Genomic DNA, 8,090 nt, shown 5'->3' with positions numbered 1-8,090 from the left:
TTAATAATGGTTACATTTTCAATTTAAATCCATTCCTGGACACTTATTAACATTTAGCTTAGATATAGACTAGTTCATCCCTTGTAAAGACTTCTGTTTGAATTACATTTCAATAATTATCATTCTCTTGTATCTGCGAATCCTCACGTTTATTGTTTTCCAAACATGGAATTCTAAACAGCAGAGAAGGTGATACCCAATCCTCAGTTTCTCCATTGTTTGTTTTAATACTGTTAAAATGTCCCCGGTATGAATCTTATTTCTGCTTATCTTATAAAGCAACCTCCAATGTTCCTTATTGCCAACTTCTTTAACCAGCTTCTGACAAGCCAACAATCTGTTCTTATAAATTTCTTTATGATACAATTTTTTCTTTCTTCTATAATTCTCTTTATACTATTCCACCTCTGCGGGTTGCCATGATCTGCTTTTCTGATATAACCTTCTAGCTGTTTACCTCACTTCTTTATCTGAAAAGTTCTTTCATCCACCATGGGACAATAGCTTTCCCTCTCTCTTTTTATTTCCTGCATATGCTAATGCCCTGTAAATTGCATTTTGCACATAGTTTGAGTATTCCAAGGCATTTAACATATTAAGCTGTATTCCCTTACTACCTCAAAATCCAATTTTAATGACTCATGGAATTTATTCCAATTTAATGTAGTTCTGAAAATCTATTCAAACCTTAGAACATCGGTTTCTCATTTATTATTAACTAAATGGTGCAAGGAAGCCTGAGGCTTTTGTTGTATCAGCCAAAAAAAGGAAAAAAAAAAAAAATTAGAGAGAGAGAGAGACAGAAGTAGAAGGGAATCATCAAGAAAGAGAAGAATGATGATATCCAGCTCAGGACCCTGGGTGTGCCAAGCCCGTACTCACCAGATGTGAGCACAACTTTATTAAAAATTATTGCCCTGTGATCACTCTGGGTATATTCTAACATAACTGGCCAATCTGCTATTCTGTCTCTCATATTATTGGATGCTAATGTTATGTCTATATCTGATTGATCATTTACAATTGGAAAGGTATAGAGAATATAATTATGGCCTATTATATACAATAAAATTATTACTAACAGAATAAGAGCAATTACCTCTATTTTATTATTAATTGATATTACAACGTAGAAATTACTGAGCCTCACAGCTAGGTTGCTTACTAATTATATAAAGTTGTGTACCATTATAATTTCCTCTAGTTTCTAACTCTGTTGTTTATGTTCTCACTATGCCATAAAATTCAGTATCTAGTAATTACTAGATACTATTTAGTAATTACTAGATAGTAATTACCCAATTATAGATGTAACTAGTTCTATATAAATTAGCAACCTTATCAATTGATAAGGTTGCTAATCTATCCAGCAAGCCTTGTGCCATTGTGGAACAGAGATAACTTATGACCAATTTCAGCTTTGAAAAGTTCTGCAATAGCCACTGATACTGGAAAGTTACATGAATTCTAAATGCCACAAAATATCTGCCAATTGTGCTGTTATTATTTGAGCATGTGAACTGCAAAATTTTCTGTAGAGAAAATTTTGCAGTTCACACTGTCTTCGAAATGGTTTTGCAAATATTTTAATTATTTATATAAACTGATGCTGGAGATGTCTTTCTGATCATTATCTGTAAGCAGACTTAAATCCATAAATCTGTTATGCAGTTCATCAATCTTCATTTCTGTGGAATATTTCAAACTGTATAAAAATGAATTATTTGTTATGTTTTAGCATTAACATTAATAGAGGTGCCTCCGTAGCCAGGTGGGCAGGAGCAGCAGTGCGTAGCACATGCTTCTTGATTAGACCGGGGTTCGAGCTCGTACCCACCAAATACGGAGGATGCAGCAGGTCAGAGAATGACCACTGCATATTCCCAGCCCGCATAAAGGGTGAGGGTTGGCGTCAGGAAGGGCATCCGGCCGTAAAAATTGCATGCCAAAACAATAAAAATGCTGACCCCATATAATAATGGGAAAAGGCGAGGATTAAAAAAAAAAGAGGATATGATGCAAGAAAGCAACCTTATATAGCATCAGCCAAAAAAAAAAAAAAAAAAAATCCTTCCCATTTCACCCATCCATTCAATCCAAATGTCTGTCCAGTTCTGCCTTGAACTTATTTAAGTCATTGACCTCCAGTACAACAGATGGAAGTTTGTTCCAACTATCATCCACCCACTGGCTAAAGGCAAATTTCCACACATCTATTCCACAATTGTCTTTCCTCAATTTGAATTTATGTCCCCTCAGGTGAGTAATCTGAACAAGAATCCCAACAGCACTGAGCTTGCTCAAACCATTCGAGGCTTATACACCTCAATTAGACCACCTCGAAGGTGCCTAGTCTCCAGACACCCCAATTTGCAGAACTTAAACCTTTCTTCGTAAGAGCAACCCTTTGTTCCCCTCACCAATCTCGTTGCCCTTCTCTGTACTCATTCCAGCAGCTCTATGTCCTTCCTAAAATGAAGCCTCCAGACCTGTATGCAGTACTTAAGGTGTGGCCTGACCATTGTCTTATACAAGAGGACAATCACCTCCTTATCTCCACTAGCAGGGATAAGGATGTGATTTGTAACCATATCTTGGATAAGGAGGATTTGTGACCACATCATAGTATCCAATCAAATTTGTCAAACAAGACTTCCCTTTAACAAACCCATGCTGTGTCTGATCATTATCTGTAAGCAGACTTTTAAATCCAAAAAACTGTTACGCAGTTCATCAATCCTCATTACTGTGGAATATTTCAAATTGTATAAAAATGAATTGTGTTGTTTTATAATCAACTCAGCTAGTCTTTCAATAACTGGACTGAGTTCTATAAAATGTTGAAAAACTGGAACTAAAATTTCCTTCTCTACCATTCTCAGCTTCTCTGTGTTCATTATCAAACACTTTTTTGAGATGAATTCTTCTTGCTCCAATTCAATTTCCCACTTTTTTGCAAACACCTAAAAGGCATTTTAATGAATTTATCATTTTTGCTGTAGTTTATTCAATTGATTTTGAAAGCAGAAAACATTCAAACTAACTTCTTAGAGGGCTATAATGTTTATTTGGCTAAAAAAGTCATATCAATTAAGCAGCAGAAATATTTAATAGTATTTTGCAATAGCCAAAAATTTGTCCTCTATAATTTTTCTATATAGAATTCCTTTATAAAACTTTTCATTTACTTTTTGTTGATTGATAGTGAATATTTTTTTTCCCTTTTGATTTTTGGCACCAAATAAACTTTAGTGCTCTGAGCTGATGGCACATGGGTTATCCCTAAAGGACAGCCCTGGAGGTTATGTATGGTCATGTGTGGCAATTGAGGTATCTGACTTTAATAATGGATGGTAAGATTGGATTACCAAATGTAACAATGACATTTCTTGTGGGAAGAAGCTCATCATCTTTCCTAGTATGATTTTTCTAGCTTGGATAATTTTGATTTTGTAACATTTAAGAACTCCCACTCGAAAACCACAACAGGTTATTATTATTATTATTAATAATAATAATAATAATAATAATAATAATATTTATCTGCACCAACCAAAAAATAATAAATCAGTAAATAAAATGTAGTTTTTACTACTGAAATATCAGAAATGTTTAAATTGTAGCAGATGTTATAAAATGTGCATGTTCGTCATTTTGGGTGAACATGTTCCATTTTGAATAAACATTTCTGAATAATGTTGAAACAGGGACAGGATATTCATACACTTGTTTTAGAGAGTGAAATTTAAGGAATAATGGGCATTCCAGTTACTGTGTATGTATGTATTTTTTGAGTATGAAGATCATTGCTAGCAGGAAAGTTGCAGTATGCTACAAGTGGTCAGCAGCATACAATGCAAGCAGAACTTTCGTAGCTTGAAGCAGCAGTTCCGAAATGTGTGGTCCAGCACTTTGATGTTGCAAGATTCGAAAACCTCTGAAGTTCAATGGCAATCACCTTTAAGGTATGCTGCAAATAAAAACTTGAAGAAAAGTGCAAATTTAGGCACTTAAATCTGTATAAATTTAAAACTGTCTTTAATTACAAAAGGAATTACAACAAAAATTCTCATTCATTTTAAGGCACACTAAATCAATTAGTGTGTGAAGTTGGTGTAATATGGACAGCAATTCAGTCACAAGTGGTATGGAAAGTATTAAACATCTGAGAATTCTGAATTTCTTTAGTTAATTAGATTTTACAAAAAACAGATTTCAGGGATATGGCTTTTTATTCAACCACAGAAGGAAATGTTTATGATTCAAAAGTCCTTGAAATTATTTGCAAAACAACACAAAAAAAAGTATTAGCCCATTCTCTCACAGGCCTCTCAACTTCCTAAAGCCTCAAATTAAGCTCATACATTTCACAATACACACTAAATAAATAAATGGAAGATCTGCCAGAGTAGCAGTCAGACAATGCTACTCCAGACTAACAACAGATGTCACCCAAAGAGGGGTGAAATCATAAATTGCTGAACATTTAGGGGCAACAGAAGCCAAGTTAATTCTCTTTCAAGGACAATAATCCTTTGTTCACTCATTTCTTTGTTAGGAATACCAGAGTCAAATTTTGGGCACACAATATCTACTCATGTGTAAATACAGTATTAATATATTACTGTACATGATGTGGTAATGCTGGGATAATGCAGATGCAAATTTGCACATTATGAGGTAAAGCCTATGGTTCCAAAAACAGTGCTGGTTGGTGGTTGGTTTTTAATGGTGCATTGGCAGTGGAGGCCATAATGCACCAACCAAAAACAGTGCACAGTCCAAAAATAGTCCACAACTGATGCACTATTATGTCAGCTGCAACAAAACAAAAACAGTTACAATGAAGTTGTGAACTCTTCTAGTCTCAGCCATTCAGAGTATAAACGATTTATTAATTTATATTGCTTAATTTTAATATTATCCTCTGAAGACCTCCAGGGTAAGGTTGGCTAATTAATATTTAAATAATATTCAAATTACACGGGGGTTTACAGTCCATTAAATATGGTATTCATCTGTGCAATGAAGTATTTATTCCTTATAATTGATACCTATACAAAAACATGCTCTTTATGGATAATATCACATCTTGTATTAGCTGTTTGTTCCCACACTTTTTTTTTTAAATATTCTACATTAGCCATGTTCCTCATTTTATAATTTAAATAGTTTCCACTATAGCTTTATTCATTTTTGGATAGTTTTAGTAAAATTAATAATGAGAATTTGTTCATAAATTGATTAACAAATCCCCGCCCCCCTCCTTAAGGTAGTCAGGTTTATGATTCTAGCTCTAATTCTGTGAATTAGTGTTGCAGCAACAATGCTGATAATTGACAATAAATGTGTTCAGAAAGCAATATTTACAGTAACGTGAAAATAATTCTTTTATTTTCATGTTACTGTAATTCATTGCCTACACTGTAAAGGAAAATTAACATATCACACTTAGTTGATTCACTCTTTCAAAAATATATTTTTTAAAACTACTAATCAGATTACTGCTCACATTACTGTCAAGGATCAGACAGCTTTTATTTCATGTAGTGCAATTGCTCAATGTCTGAATCTATCCTACTTATCAGTGGGTCCAGACATACATTAAGCAATTGCTCTTATTGAAATAAATCTGCTGAATGGAAGGACAATAAGGCTGATATACAAATGATTAACAAAAATATTTGCAATGAAAAATGATGAAATGATCTTTAAAAAATTCCAATCTCTTATTCTAAATTTTCTGTAAAAATATATTGCAAGTGAAAAATGTAACATGATAATTAAAAAATATAATATACATGAAAGTAGCCTTATACAGAAACACAACCGATTCTTTCCTTAAGAAATTTTAGATTTCCTTTTATTTATTTTTTTTTTCTTTCTTTCTTTCTTAATGATTGCAGTTTTCAATTCCGCCATTGAGCAAAACTGAAGAAAGACCCAAAAGCTGAGAAATTATCGGGGATGAGATGCCAATGGTTTGTAATCTAGAATATTAAAACAGAAAGAACTAATTTAAAATTAGCATTTCCTCAAGACATTAATAGGTAATAATGAAGTATATTTAATTAAATTTTTTTAAACCAAGATTAGCAGCAAACAAAATATACATCAAGCCAACTCAACTTTTAACACGTTCATGCTGGAATGAAAACTTGCATAAAAACGAACTGAAAATTTTGTGTCTGCCTTAATGAAAATATGCATCCATTCAATTGCAGTCAATAAATGAGTGCTGTAAAAAGACATGAAATGAACATTAAAAAAAAACAGATGAAATGGGCTGATTGAAACATAGGCTATTTGTGTTATGGCTGGGATTTTGTTTAGCATTGATCGCACTGTCTATAGCAGGGATTCTTAACCTTTTGCTTTAAGCGAGCAAGATTTTGCATCTTACAATACGTGCAAGCACTATATATCAAAATATAAAATTTCTTACTTAAAGATTAAAAATGCATTTTTAAAATTAATTTTTTAACCGTATTATGCATACAAGAATTATATTTCTCAATTAAAATTTTTGGGTGCTAATATTTATTACCTTATCAATGTGAACCTTGACTTTGAAAAGATGATGATGCCAAACCCTTGAAAGTAATTTCTCCATTATTAAGAGATAATCGAAATTTTTCTTCCAAATGTGATACCAACAATCTTGTCCTTGTGTTTTTGAATATTGTTCATTAATGAAAAAGCACTTTCACACATATATGTTGATCCAAACATAGAAAGTACTTTGAATGCTTCTCTTTGTAGTACAGGAAATTTTTTGCAGTAGGAATAACCCCAGAATTTTAAAATAGTTTTGTTTTGGAAAAGACATTTCAGAGCTAAATACGACTGCATATCAACAAGTTATAACTCGGCAGCTGCTACTTCATTTTGACTGAAAATTTGTTCCAAGTTAATGATTTCAAAATTTCTGTAATTTATCATTAATTCAAATTTTGGCAGGTGCTCTTTCAAGTATTCAAATCTTTCTTGGAATTGGTCACCAAGGTCTTTGATTACGTTCATTACAAATGATGGAACGCCCCAGCAGTTTCCTCCAGACATTTTTTAAGAGTAGGAAAATGAAACCAATTTCCTTTTGAAACTTAATTCTAAAACACTTGAAGTTTTTTCTCAAATGCAATAATCTCCTTGTATAAAACTACCACAAATTTATCTTTTCCCTGTAGCCTCAAATTTAACTCATTTAAATGGCTGAAAAAGTTAACCATGAATGAAAGTGTAATCTTAAAAATCTTCAGTAAAAATTTCATTAAAAAGGCTTTCTTTATTGCTTTCTATTAGAAAAGCTTTTACTTCTTCAAAGACCTCCCAAATACTGGAGAGCGCCTTTCCATGACTGAGCCAACGAACCTCTGTATGGGTAATAAGATCAGAATGCAGTGCTTGAAGATCTTCCAAAAATATTTTTAGAAGTCGCTTATTTATAGGCTGACCATAATTCCTTGAGGCCAAAACATGATGGGGAATGATGAAAGTGAGATTATGAACAAGTTGATGCTTTGAACCAAATTCCAAGTTTTTTTTTCCTCAGCATCCTTTATGTTTCTGGCTATGTAGATGTTGGTTAATGTCATTCCTACCTCTATGACTTCATGGATGGCCATAATTTCTTGAGGCCAAAACGAGACGGGGAGAAGAAATGTTGTTCAGAAAGAGTAGAAAAAAAATCTTAAACAAAACGTTTTTAGGTCGACATGGAAGTGAACGCTCATGATCAAGTTCACACCAAGAATATTTTTTGGATGAACATATTTTGCGTAACAAATTTTGGTCTTTTAAGATCTTGTTGTAAAACTTATCACACTCTATATTACAATTTTGCTTTATAATTAACATGGCTTTCAAGGTTTCAACAATTAATCTGGATTTCTCCTTCAACCACATTCTATTCATTATTGAAAATATTCTCTCCATGGACGCTGTACTTCCAGGTAGGCAAAGAACAAATTCCACAACATTACTAAAACCCTGGAAAGCTAGACATTTTTCACGCATTTCAGAAAATATTTGAACCCATCCATCAGATACAGAAATGTTTTCTTCATTCCATGTGTCCAACTGCCTGACAT

The 8,090-nt window shown here is 33.0% G+C and overlaps 1 protein-coding gene across 1 annotated transcript in view; it reads right to left on the bottom strand.

Annotated features, from left to right (window-relative positions):
- Positions 1-5,885: 5,885 nt before the first annotated feature.
- Positions 5,886-8,090, bottom strand: part of Hacd2 (3-hydroxyacyl-CoA dehydratase 2) — a 160,150-nt gene continuing 157,945 nt past the window's right edge. Inside the window, exon 11 of the mRNA XM_090374025.1 lies at positions 5,886-5,990. The gene's annotated coding sequence lies outside the window, so the exon portion shown is untranslated. The remainder of the gene's footprint in view (positions 5,991-8,090) is intronic.

The sequence above is a fragment of the Mastigoproctus giganteus genome, chromosome 5 (assembly GCF_048544385.1).
Source record: "Mastigoproctus giganteus isolate SK-2022 chromosome 5, ASM4854438v1, whole genome shotgun sequence".
NCBI lineage: Eukaryota > Metazoa > Arthropoda > Arachnida > Uropygi > Thelyphonidae > Mastigoproctus > Mastigoproctus giganteus.
This window is presented reverse-complemented; position numbering and strand designations above follow the sequence as displayed.